The sequence below is a fragment of the Stegostoma tigrinum genome, chromosome 8 (assembly GCF_030684315.1).
Source record: "Stegostoma tigrinum isolate sSteTig4 chromosome 8, sSteTig4.hap1, whole genome shotgun sequence".
Classification (NCBI taxonomy): Eukaryota; Metazoa; Chordata; class Chondrichthyes; order Orectolobiformes; family Stegostomatidae; genus Stegostoma; species Stegostoma tigrinum.
In genome coordinates this window covers 6,523,074-6,535,845 of record NC_081361.1, presented here as the reverse complement: position 1 = coordinate 6,535,845, position 12,772 = coordinate 6,523,074, and the positions used below count along the sequence as shown (strand labels likewise).

The 12,772-nt window shown below is 46.2% G+C and overlaps 1 protein-coding gene across 2 annotated transcripts in view; it reads left to right on the top strand.

Annotated features, from left to right (window-relative positions):
• The window catches only part of LOC125456288 (roquin-1), an 85,914-nt gene that overhangs the window by 4,020 nt on the left and 69,122 nt on the right, over window positions 1-12,772 (top strand). The window contains exon 1 of one of the 2 annotated variants that reach the window (XM_059648230.1): window positions 11,394-11,710. The exons of the other annotated variant lie outside the window; for it this stretch is intronic. The gene's annotated coding sequence lies outside the window, so the exon portion shown is untranslated. Of the gene's footprint in view, window positions 1-11,393; window positions 11,711-12,772 lie in introns of those variants that run through there. 2 annotated transcript variants of the gene reach the window in all.

Sequence of the window (12,772 nt, the reverse complement as noted above, 5' to 3'; positions counted from 1 at the left end):
TCAGCCTCTGCTTGGTGACTCTGCATTGTTGTGCATCCCTCGTTTGCCCAACAATCTGAGGCCGAGTGGCCTTGACCACTGAAGTGTTCCCCGACTGGGAGGGATCATTCCAGTTTGGGCGTTGTTGCATGGTGTCCATTCATCTGTTGTCATATCTGCTGCATGATTTCACCAATATAGTTTCACCAATATACCATGCTTGGGACATCCTTGCCTACACACACACACACACACACACACACACACACACATGTAAATCCATGGGTTGAATTTGTATTGCAGACACATTTTATTTTGGTCATAAACCACACAATTTATAAACAGTCAAAGTGGTGTTTTATAAATTCCTACTTTCAAAATATTATCATTCTGACTCCAAATCAAAACAGAAATTCTAAACAACTGAGCATGCATTGTCTGACCTAAAATGTCACCTTTTCTTTACACTGATTAAACCTTTAGTTCTCTCAGGACCGTGACTTGAAAGGAATTAGGGGATTTACAAATACATATTAATCAATTAAGACCTTATGACTGATTAATGACTTAACAGTGCCTTAGGTTTGTTTAATACATCCTCATCAGTGTTGCGATCCTTTGATCTTTTACTTATAATTTCTGTGTCTGATACTCCCTCTCTCACTAACACCTGAAGAAGGTATGAGGCTGCGAAAGCTTGTGTTTTCAAATAAACTTGTCGGAATATAACCTGGTGTCACGCAATTTCTGACCTTGTCCACCTCAGTCCAACACTGACACCTCCAACAAAATAAGTTAAGCAAGCAACAGGAGGCAGGAGAAGTAATGGCAAATAAAATCACAGGAAACCCAATGATTTGTAAGCGCATAAAGAGCAAGAGAATGACTAACGCCAGAGAGAGGCCAATTAGAGACCAAGAAGTTAACTTGTATGTGAAGGTGGAAGATGGGTTCAGTCAAGGGAGTGTGAAATGTTGGTTGAAATAAATGTATTCAGGAAATAAATATTACAGTGCATACTGTTCTTTAAAGTGGCAAAGTCACCAGGGATAAAAAGCATCCTATGCTGCTCAGGAAGGTAAGGGACAAAATACCAATCTCCCTGAACTTTTCAACTCTGTCAAGCTGGAGGTGTGCTGTTGAAGACTGGTAATGTTGTACTGCTGTTTAAAAAGGGAAGGGTAAGACTGACTAATTACAGACCCATCAGCCTGGCCTCACTGATGAGCCAAGTACTGGAGCAAACTGTCTGACACATGATATATGTTTCTGTGCTGAGAGTCACAGATTAATCAACAGCACTCAGCAAGGATTGGTTAAGGGAAGGTCAAATCTAACTCACCAGGTTGAAATTCATACAGTAGTAACAAGGAGGGTTGATAAGAACAGCACATTTGATGTTGTCTACATGGATCTTAACCAGGATTTTGACAAGGTTCCTTACGGAAGATTGGTTAGGAAATTGAAAGTGTGAGTTTCAAGGGAGAAGGGCTAGTTTAATCCAAATTGGCAGAAAGAAAAGCATAACATTGACAGGTGTATTTGTGTAAATTTCCAGTTGTATTCTCCAGGGCTCAGTACTAGATATCTTGATGTTCATTGTATTTATCAATTAAATGTCGGGGGGGGGGGGGTTGTGCAAATGATTAAAAGATTGGAGGAGGAGAGGGGACCTAATTGAGGTATACAAGATAATGAGAGGCATAGATAGAGTTGATAGCCAGAGACTATTTCCCAGGGCAGAAATGGCTAGCACGAGGGGTCATAGTTTTAAGCTGGTTGGTGGAAAGTATAGAGGGGATGTCAGAGGCAGGTTCTTTACGCAGAGAGTTGTGAGAGCATGGAATGCGTTGCCAGCAGCAGTTGTGGAAGCAAGGTCATTGGGGTCATTTAAGAGACTGCTGGACATGTATATGGTTACAGAAATTTGAGGGTGCATACATGAGGATCAATGGTCGGCACAACATTGTGGGCTGAAGGGCCTGTTCTGTGCTGTACTGTTCTATGTTCTATGTTCTATGTTCTATTGGCTGTGTGGTTGATCACAAGGCAGCAAGCTGTAGACTGCAGGGAGATATCAATAGACTGGTCAGATGGAAAGAAACATGAACAACAGAATTAGTTGAAGTGAAGTGTGAGGTAACACTAAGTAAGATAAGATGGAATAAGACAAGATAAAAAAGAGTGTACTGAGAATTGCAGAGGAACAGTGGGGGCTTGTACGTTCACAGATCCATGAAGTTAGCATAATGTAATCTAGAAGGTACGTGGTAGACTTGAATATTTTGGCAAGGTCTTAAGAGTACAAGGGCAGGGAGGTTTTTCTGCAAGTGCATAAAACACCAGTTAGACTACAGTGTGAGAAGTGTACACAATTCCAGTCAACAGGTTATTCTGAAACTGTGTAAAACATGAGTTAGACTACAATAAGAAAACTGTGTACAGTTTCAATCACCAAATTACAGGAAGGGTATGATCTGACTAGAGACAGATGGAGGAAATTTATGGGGATGTTGCCAGGAATAGGAAGTTTTAGCTCTGAGGACACAGGTTAGTAACACTATTAAAAATGCAAACAAAACACTGGAGTTTGTTTCAAGAAGGGAAAAATTAAAACAAAACAGAAGAACTGTTAAACTTCGTCTGGAACCTTAGATCATATTTGAAGTACTCTGTCCAGTTCTGAGGGACATATCACAAAAAGTACAGAAGCAATGCAGCAAAGTCCGGAAAGGCTTGCTAGCATTATACCAAACTGAGAGATTGTAACTTCTGTATTAGGCTGTATTATGACCAAAAAGCAACATCTCAGAGTAAGGTGTCACACATTGAAGACAGGGGTGAGGAGGAATTTTTCTCTCAGAAGGTTGTGAATCTCTGGAATTCTTTATCGCAGATGGTTGTCAAGGTTGGATCATTAAGTATATTCAAGGCGGAAGTAAACAGATTTTTAATCAGTAAGGTACTCGAGGGTTCTGGAGAACAGGCAAGGAAGTGGAGTTAAGGATGATCAAATCAGCCATGATTTCATTGAGTGGCAGCGCAGACTCGATGGGCTGAATTGCTTACTTCTGCTCCTACATCTTACTGTCTTATTAGGCTACAGCTCTTTTCCATAGAAAACAGAACATTGAGGGGTGATCTTAAAGGTTTTAAAGATTTTTCATAGGTTTGAGGTGGGGAATTTGTTTCCACTTGTTGGAGGACACCAAAATTATCAGCCATGAATGTCAAATCATTACCACTTCAAATTACTGCTACCCTATCAAAATGTATTGTTTCACACTTTGTTGTTGAGCTTTGCCTGTGGCATCTTTCCATTTCACAAATCTCTGTGATGGCCTTCTCAAGGCTTTTACACTGCTTTTCACTGTTTACTACCCTTTCAAATTTTGTATCATCTTCAAACTTCAAAATGATGCCGTTTATAGCCAGTGGTATTATTGAAGTGAACATTTTCAAATTAGACTCTTGTCGGAAGTGCTGGTCATTGTGGTGTAAGGCGGTGATGTCCACGAGAGGATAATAATAGTGACAATTAATGTACTCAAAAGACTGGATTGAAAAATAATTAACCATCAGGCATTTGAGCGGGGAGTGTGACTGGCTGGATTGCTCTCCCAGGTATTGACATGGACTTAGAGTTATAGAGTCATCAAGCTGTATGGCATAGAAACAGATTCTTCTGTCCAACTCATCCATGCCGACCAGATATCCTAACTTAATTTAGTCCCATTTGCCAGCATTTGGCCCATATCCATCTAAACACTTCCTATTCACGTACCCATCCAGACGCCTTTTAAATGTTGTAATTGTACCAGCCTCCACTACTTCCTCTGGCAGCTCATTCATACACACACCACACTGTGAAAAAGTTGCCCCTTAGTCACTTTTAAATCTTTCCCCTCTCACCTTAAACCTATGCCCCTCTAGTTTTGGACTCTGCTACCCTCGGGAAAAGACCTTGGCTATTCACCCTATTCGTACCCCTCATGATGTTGTAAACTTCTATAAGGTCTTGCTGGACCAGATGGTCTCCTCATGTGCCATTAATGATTGTGCTCCATTCACAATTCCATGGATAATTTAACAAACAGTTGCTTAGATAGACCAATACTTGAGACAGTATTCTGGTGAGCTGCTAATGTCCCATTATTAAAAAAGGGAGGAGGGATAAACCAGGAAATTACAAGTCTAACCCTGGTGGTGGGGGAAATTATTAGAAAGAATTCTGAGAGACAGAATATCTGCACTGGGAGAAACATAGATTAATCAGCGATAGTCCGTATGCATTTGCTAAAGGAAGTGCATGGTTGACAAATTTGATTGAATCTTTCAAGGAGGTAACCAGGAATGTTGTTCAGGGTCATGCAATTATCTATGTGGAGGTTAGCTAAGCTTTTGATAAAGTGCCTTATGGCTGATTGATCAAGAAAGTAAAAGCCGATAGGATCCAAGGCAACATAACATGTTGGATCCATCCCGGCTGAAAGGCAGGGAGCAGAGAGTGATGGTAGAGGGATGTGTCTGTCATTGGAAATCTGTTTCTGGTGACAGTCTACATGGCTTGGTGCTGAGTCCCTTGGGGTTTGTGGTGTACATTAATGATCTGGACTTTAATGTGGAGAATATGATTAAGACATTTGCAGATGATACAAAAATAGGTAGGGTGCTAAATAGGAGGCTGGTAGTAAACTGCAGGAGGATAACAACTTAATTTTTCAGGTGGGCAGAGCTGCCTGGCCTGGAGGGTCTGAGCTATGAGGAAAGATTGGAAAGGCTTCGGTTGTGTTCCTTGGAGCAGTGAAGGTTGAGAGAAGACCAAACAGAGGTGTATATGGTGATGATGACAGAGATAAGGTGGATAGGAGGGCACTTTTTCCATTAATAGAGAGATCGATAACCAGGGTTAGAGATTTAAGCTGAGGTAGAAGGAGGACAGGAGAGTGGTGCAGAGATTTCTTTCACCCAGAAGGTGGTGAGAGTCTGGAAATCACTGCCAGAAATGGTGAATAAGTCACAAACTATCGTAACATTGAAATAGTATTTCAACAGTCACTCTGTTTGCTCTAATCTCCAGGGCCATGGGCCAAGAGCTGGAAAATGGGATTAATGTTGTCAGATCTTTGCTGACAGGTGTGCACATGAGGCTAAATGGATGACTCCTGTGTTGTAAAAATCTGACTCATTTTCACTTGACCTGCTGCATGGTAAATAGCATTTGAGCCATACACCCAAGAATCACTTTTTAGAAAGCACACAGTACCCGAAAATTTGAATATATCTTGAAAATGTTCTTTGAATTGAGTTAAGCTTATTGACACGTACTCAAATGAGAGCAGTGAAAAGTTTACAAGTCACTGCTTATGGTGCCAGCTTAGGTACAAGGTGCCTAGGTACAGATACAAGTTCTTAGGGGAAACAAAATGAGAAAAAATGAAGAAATAAAATGTCCGGCAATACAGATCATCGGAATAAATCGGAAAAATAAAGAAAAGCAAGTTCAGAATAGCAGTCCTTCTAACCCAGTCACGCTAGGTCAGGAGGACATCACACTGGGCCAAGAGGACCCCCCCACCACATAGCTGTGCCAAGAGGACGCCTTGCCGAGTCAGTGCTGAGTCCTCCAGTCCAAATCCGCGCAGAGACCTAGAGTCCAAGCTTATATTTTAGAAACTGTCAGAAGTGTACTTCAAACCCAGGCTATCGAATCTCAAACTGGAGCATGGCCGATCCTAAACTGGTGATCTCTAGTCACTGAATGGTCCAGATATGCCCCACCCTTTCATAGTTAGAAAATGCCTTCATTCTTGCTGCGTTCTCCACTCACACCAAGTTCCACTCACCTATCGGATCTGTGCCTACTCACTGACGTTCATTCTCAGTTATTTATTGCACTCTTACTTCTGTAGAGCATTTTTATACCTACTGACAACAGTATTTATGTTGAATTTTATCATCTTTTATAATAGTGTGTCATGATGTGACTATATCCAGTCATTTGTTGCAAACAGTGGGAATATGAGTGTGGGCCTTGTACTGTTGGTGATATCTGTGAACTGATAAACTCCTTCTCCAGCCTTCTCTTCTGGGATTAGGACAATATGTTGGCTCTGGCTTGACTATAAAAGATGTACATCCATTTGGTGGTTGGCACATATAGGAAGAGGCAATGGCTTAATGGTACTAGCACCTTCTTTCAGAAGGTGACCGAACAGGTGGACGAGGGTAAAGTGGTTGATGTGGTGTATATAGATTTCAGTAAAGCGTTTGATAAGGTTGCCCACAGTAGGCTATTGCAGAAAATACGGAGGCATGGGATTGAGGGTGTTTTACCAGTTTGGATCAGAAATTTGCTAGCTGGAAGAAGACAGAGGGTGGTAGTTAATGGGAAATGTTCATCCTGGAGTTCAGTTACTAGTGATGTACTGCAAGGATCTGTTTTGGGGCCACTGCTGTTTGTCATTTTATAAATGACCTGGATGAAGGTGTAGAAGGATGGGTTAGTAAATTTGTGGATGACATGAAAGTCGGTGGAGTTATGGAATATGCAGAAGGATGTTGCAAGTTACAGAGGGACATAGATGAGCTGCAGAGCTGGGCTGGGAGGTGGCAAATGGAGTTTAATGTGGAAAAGTGTGAGGTGATTCATTTTGGAAGGAGTAACAGGAATACAGAGTACTGGGCTAATGGTAAGATTCTTGGTAGTGTGGATGAGCAGAGAGATCTCGATGTCCATGTGCATAGATCCCTGGAAGTTTCCACCCAGGTTGATAGGGTTGTAAAGAAGGCGTACGGTGTATTAGGTTTTATTGATAGAGGGATTGAGTTTCGGAGCCATGAGGTCATGTTGCTGCTGTACAAAACTCTGGTGCGGCCGCACTTGGAGTATTGCATACAATTTTGGTCGCCGCATTATAGGAAGGATGTGGAAACATTAGAAAGGGTACAGAGGAGATTTACCAGGATGTTTCCTTGTATGGAGGGAAGGTCTTATGAGGAAAGGCTGAGGGACTTGAGGCTGTTTTCGTTAGAGAGAAGAAAGTTAAGAGGCGACTTAATAGAACACACAAGATGATCAGAGAATGAGATAGGGTGGACAGTGACAGCCTTTTTCCTCAAATGGCGATGGCTAGCACTAGGGGACATAGCTTTAAATTGAGGGGTGATAGATATAGGACAGATGTCAGAGGTAGGTTCTTTACTCAGAGAGTAGTAAGGGCGTGGAATGCCCTGCCTGCAACAGTAGTAGGCTTGCCAACTTTAAGGGCATTTAAATGGTCATTGGATGAACATATGGATGACAATGGAATAATATAGGTTAGATGGGCTTCAGATTGGTTTCACAGGTCAACACATCATCGAGGGCCAAAGAGCCAGAACTGCACTGTTATGTTCTATGTTCTATGTACTGGCCTGTTAATCCAGAGACCTAGTTAACATTTTGGGGACCCAGGTTCAAATCCCACCATGGCAGGTTGTGGAATTTGAATTCAACAAATATCTGTAATTAAGAGTCTAATGATGCCCATGAATCCATTGCTGCTTATTGGAAAACTCAGTTGGTTCACTAGTGCACTGTAGGAGAGGAAATTGCCATCCTTACGTGGTCTGGCTTACATGTGACTCCAGACCCACAGTAATGTGGTTGACGCTTAACACTCTCTGGGCAATCGAGGATTGGCAATAAATGCTGGCCTAGCTAGTGACACCTCCATCCTGTGAAATGAATTTAAAAAAGTGAGAAGCACGGTGAGGTGGTTAAGGTGTTGAACGTTAGTGGTAACTGAGGTCATATCAAGGAAAGGTACACAGGATAAAGATTGGATTGATTGCCCTGAGCTTTATTCCTGTAATGGAAATCTAATAAGTTTATCTCATACCATTTACGGAGGCATTAATTCAGAGTAGCTTTTCTTGAAATAAGAATATGGATATGCTGAGAATGCGCACATTCAGAATTTGTCTCGCTTCACCTGCTTGTGGATTTTGGAATAAAGCAATGTAAACTCCATTTTTAGAGCAAGCCTGGCAGAAGCAGTGTGTCCTATGTTCAGACAGTAAAAGTTCAGTGAGCATCTTCATTTGGTGCAGCAACAACATAGAGGAGTGTCTCTGACAGTGTCAGCTGTAGTTCAGCTGTCTTGTACCTGCTCTAACATTCAAAGGTCATTAGTTAAGTCTCACTCCAAAGATTAGGCTGACATTGCAATGCTGTGTTGGAGGAGCTCTGCTTTTCAGAGGTGCTGTTTATTGATAATCCTTGATCTGAGGACCCCCTATGGTGGGGGTGTAAGATCCAACATAAGTTTGTAAGAAGAATGGGATGGAGGTTCTCCATGTCCTGGCTCATATTTATCCATAAAAGAACACCCAAACATGTTGTCCCCTGAGGGATCTTACTGTGCTCAAATCAGTAGCCTCATTTTCCATGTTATAACCGTAACAGACCTCATCAGTATTGCTTGTCAAGGGCTTTAATTTGTTTTAGAGGCCGCATGCACCGCTCCAAACCAATGCCCCCGCACTCTTTGCCTCCCACCAACTATCCCGAGGTGACATGAGCTGAATATGCATCAACTACGCATGGAAAGGGACCTTTGCTGATGTTTACAGCCCTTTGGAGATAATCAGCCTTTAGGTGTTGATTGGAGGACAAATGCTGGCCAGGATATCAGGCAGAATTCCCCCATTCCCCATGCTCTCTCCCAAACTGTCCAAAGAGGGGAATATCGCCCTTAATACCTGCACCTGATTACCTTTCTGTGCAGGTCTTGCGGACATTGATTGAAGGGTTGTATGTGATGCTTTCAATAGCTGAATTGTTTCTGGCCCACCTCATGACACATGCAACAGCCATGGGGTCCAGATCTGCTCCCCAATACGCCAACATTTTCGTGCACAGGTTCAAACAAGACTTCTTTGCATGCATAGAACCTCCAACCAATGCTAAACACCAGACACATTTATGACACTTTCTTCCTTTGGACTCATTGTAAGAATCATTGAAACAACTACACAGTGATACCTACAAGTTTCATCCCACCATCAAACTTACCATGGACTGCTCTTCAGAATCAGGCTCATTCTTGGATTAGATTCCCTACAGTGTGGAAACAGGCCCTTTGTCCCAACAAGTCCAGACTGCCCCTTGGAGCATCCCACCCAGACCCATATAACCCACACACCTCTGAACACTACTGGCAATTTAGCATGGCCTATCTACCTAGCCTGCACATTTTTGGACTGTGGGAGGAAACTGGAACACTCGGAGGAAACCCACGCAGGCACGGGGAGAACGTTCAAACTCCACACAAACTGATGTGATTCCGAGGCTGGATTCGAACCTGGGTCCCTAGTACTGTGAGGCTGCAGTGCTAACCACTGAGCCACCATGCTGCCCCGTACGCATCTCCATCAGGGACGGACACCTCAGTACCTCACTCTACCACAAGCCAATGGATAACCTCACAATGCTGTTTCCACCCTAACCATTTTAGAGAAACCATTGCCTACGGACAAGCCTTGCCTGTACACAAAATTTGCTCAGTCAAGGAGGAGCGCGATGGACACCTAAAGATGCTGAACGACACCCTCATAAGAATGGGATATGATGCTCTACTCGTTGATCACCAGTTCCATCATGCCACTGTAAGAAACCTCAACAATCTCCTCAGAAGTTAGACACAGGGCACAACCGATAGAGTACTGTTTGTAATCTAGTCCTTCCCTGGAGGGGAGAAACTACGCTATGTTCTTTGCAACCTTCAACATGTCATCAATGATGACGAACATCTTACCAGGATCAACCCTACACCTCCACTTCTCGCTTTCAAACAACCACCAGACCTTAAACAGACCATTGTTCACAACAAACTACCCAGCCATCAGGACAACATCTACCAACATCTATCACACAACTCTGCCATGGCAACCTCTGCAAGACATGTCATTGACATGGACACTACCATCACACGTGGGAACACCAACCACCAAGTGCACGGCAGATACTTATGTGACTTGACCAATGTTTGTCTACCTCATACGCTGCAGGCATGGTGACTTGAGGCATGGTGTATTGGTGAGACCATGCAGACACTATGACAATGGATGAATGGATACTGTGTAACAATTGCCAAACTGAGATTTCTCTCCCAGTGGGGGAACACTTCAGCGGTCAAGGACATTCAGCCTCCGCTCTTCAAGTAAGCATCCTCCAAGGTGGTCTTTGAGATAGAAAATAACACCCAATCACTGAGAAGAAACAGATAGTCAAGTTCCACACCCATGATTATGGGTTTATGTCGCACTATATGTAACCCCTAATGTGCCATTCTGTATTTGTAGCATCTTCCTTACTGTCCTGTTTTGACACCATCACCTTGATAACTTGTTATGATCTCGCTACCTTAATTAGTTTGCACAGTTTTGGAATACTTATTAGATTGGATAGGCCCTTGGCATGCGACTGTTGTACCTATCATGTTATTCCAGCCATTTGGTTTGTCTCCAGGTCCATCTCATGTTTTTTTTTGTAACTACCTCCCTGGCTTAATTAATCAGTCAGAAGTCAAACAAAACCAAATCATAAGTTTTCGGAGTGCTGTAAAAGCTTGCATTTTCAAATAAACCTGCTGGACTACAACCTGGCGTCATGCAACTTTTGACTTTGTCCACCCCTGTCCAACACTGACACCTCCATCTCATCACCTCATGATTGGCTGTAGGGCTATTGATACCCAGAGAAACATGTACCCTGGCACAGGAAGAGAGCTGATGAGGGGAAAATAAACTAGACATGACCATAACATTGTACATTCCCAGGGACTGCAATATGAATCCATTGTGAAGCCAGAGAAACTCGCCAATTGTTTGTAATTCGATCCATCCTAAAGTTGTGGGCCGGTCAGCAAGGCCAATATGTAATGCTCATCCCTTTGTTTTCCTCAGATACTGGTGACGTTCTATCTCCTTAAACGACGAAAGCAAAGAACTGCAGATGCTGGAAATCTGAAACAAAGCACAAAATTGCTGGAGAAGCTCAGCACGCCTGGCAGTGTCTGTAAATAGAGAAACAGGGTTAACGCTTTGACTCCAGTGACTCTTCATCAGAACTTTCAGAAAGGTCCACTGGCCTCAGCCTTAACCCTGTTTCTCTCACGCCCAGATACCACCAGACCTGCTGAGTTCCTCCAGCGATTCCTGCTGGCGTTCCTTGAATGCTCAGGCTGCCTCTTTTCATTGCGATCACTAATCTTTTGAACCCGTTCCAAGAGGCCATTGCACATCTCTGGAGCAGCTGGGGCTTGAAGCCGGACCTCCCAGTCCAGGGACGGTGCCACTGCGCCCAAAGTGTCCGTTTTCGTTTCGGATGCTTTTCTGATGAATGACAGGGATGCATTTACACACCTCTCTAGAGCATATATGTGTGTACTTAAAGCCTGGTCTCTAGGCTCAGAGGGAGGGACACTGGCAAGCAGCTGAGTGGCAGCCCTGAGGCGGAGTGAGGGTTGTGCTTGGGCAGATGAGGCAAGTGCCTGCTCCAGCTGGCAGTGAGTGAGTGGGGTTTTGTGGGGGTAGGGGTAGGGCCAGGGCCGCGGCTGCTACTGTTGCTCAGGTAGCTGCTTCCTCAACTGGGGAGGCGGAAGATAAACACAGACACACATACACACGGAGCGATGTAGGAGAGACCCCGGGAGTCTGGGGCACACGGACAGGAGCCTTCAACACGGTAGGAAAGGAACAGCAATTTGAGGAAGGACTTTTTTTAAAATTTTCTCTGTTGTTAAAGGCATGGGTTTGTTGTTGGGGTGGTGAGGATGGGGATGGGGCTTGGGATTGGGATTGTGTGTGAATGAGAGAGAGAGAGAGAGAGAGTTAGAGCGCTCTCAGGCGGCTTCGCTGCTTATCTTTTTATTTCTCCCTCCCTCCTCTCTATCTCTATCTGGGGAGAGAGAAGAAGAGGCCTTCCAAGGCCTGGCACGATGTAGTCGGCCTCTGCAGACAAAGAGCAGCGAGGCCCGAGCCCGGGCCTGGGCGGGATGCAGCCGGGCGGCCCGCAGTCCCTCACGGGAATCGATTTTTCTACACGCCACGCTCTCGTCTGTCGTTTCCCCGTCCCGTCCCGCCGCCCGTCGTGCCCCCCAGTCCGGTCGTGCACACCGCCCCGCCGCCCGTCGTGCCCCCCGTGCCCCGCCGCCCGTCGTGCCCCCCGTGCCCCGCCGCCCGTCGTGCCCCCCGTGCCCCGCCGCCCGTCGTGCCCCCCGTGCCCCGCCGCCCGTCGTGCCCCCCGTGCCCCGCCGCCCGTCGTGCCCCCCGTGCCCCGCCGCCCGTCGTGCCCCCCGTGCCCCGCCGCCCGTCGTGCCCCCCGTGCCCCGCCGCCCGTCGTGCCCCCCGTGCCCCGCCGCCCGTCGTGCCCCCCGTGCCCCGCCGCCCGTCGTGCCCCCCGTGCCCCGCCGCCCGTCGTGCCCCCCGTGCCCCGCCGCCCGTCGTGCCCCGCCGCCCGTCGTGCCCCCCGTGCCCCGCCGCCCGTCGTGCCCCGCCGCCCGTCGTGCCCCCCGTGCCCCGCCGCCCGTCGTGCCCCGCCGCCCGTCGTGCCCCCCGTGCCCCGCCGCCCGTCGTGCCCCGCCGCCCGTCGTGCCCCCCGTGCCCCGCCGCCCGTCGTGCCCCGCCGCCCGTCGTGCCCCCCGTGCCCCGCCGCCCGTCGTGCCCCGCCGCCCGTCGTGCCCCCCGTGCCCCGCCGCCCCCCGTGCCCCGCCGCCCGTCGTGCCCCCCGTGCCCCGCCGCCCGTCGT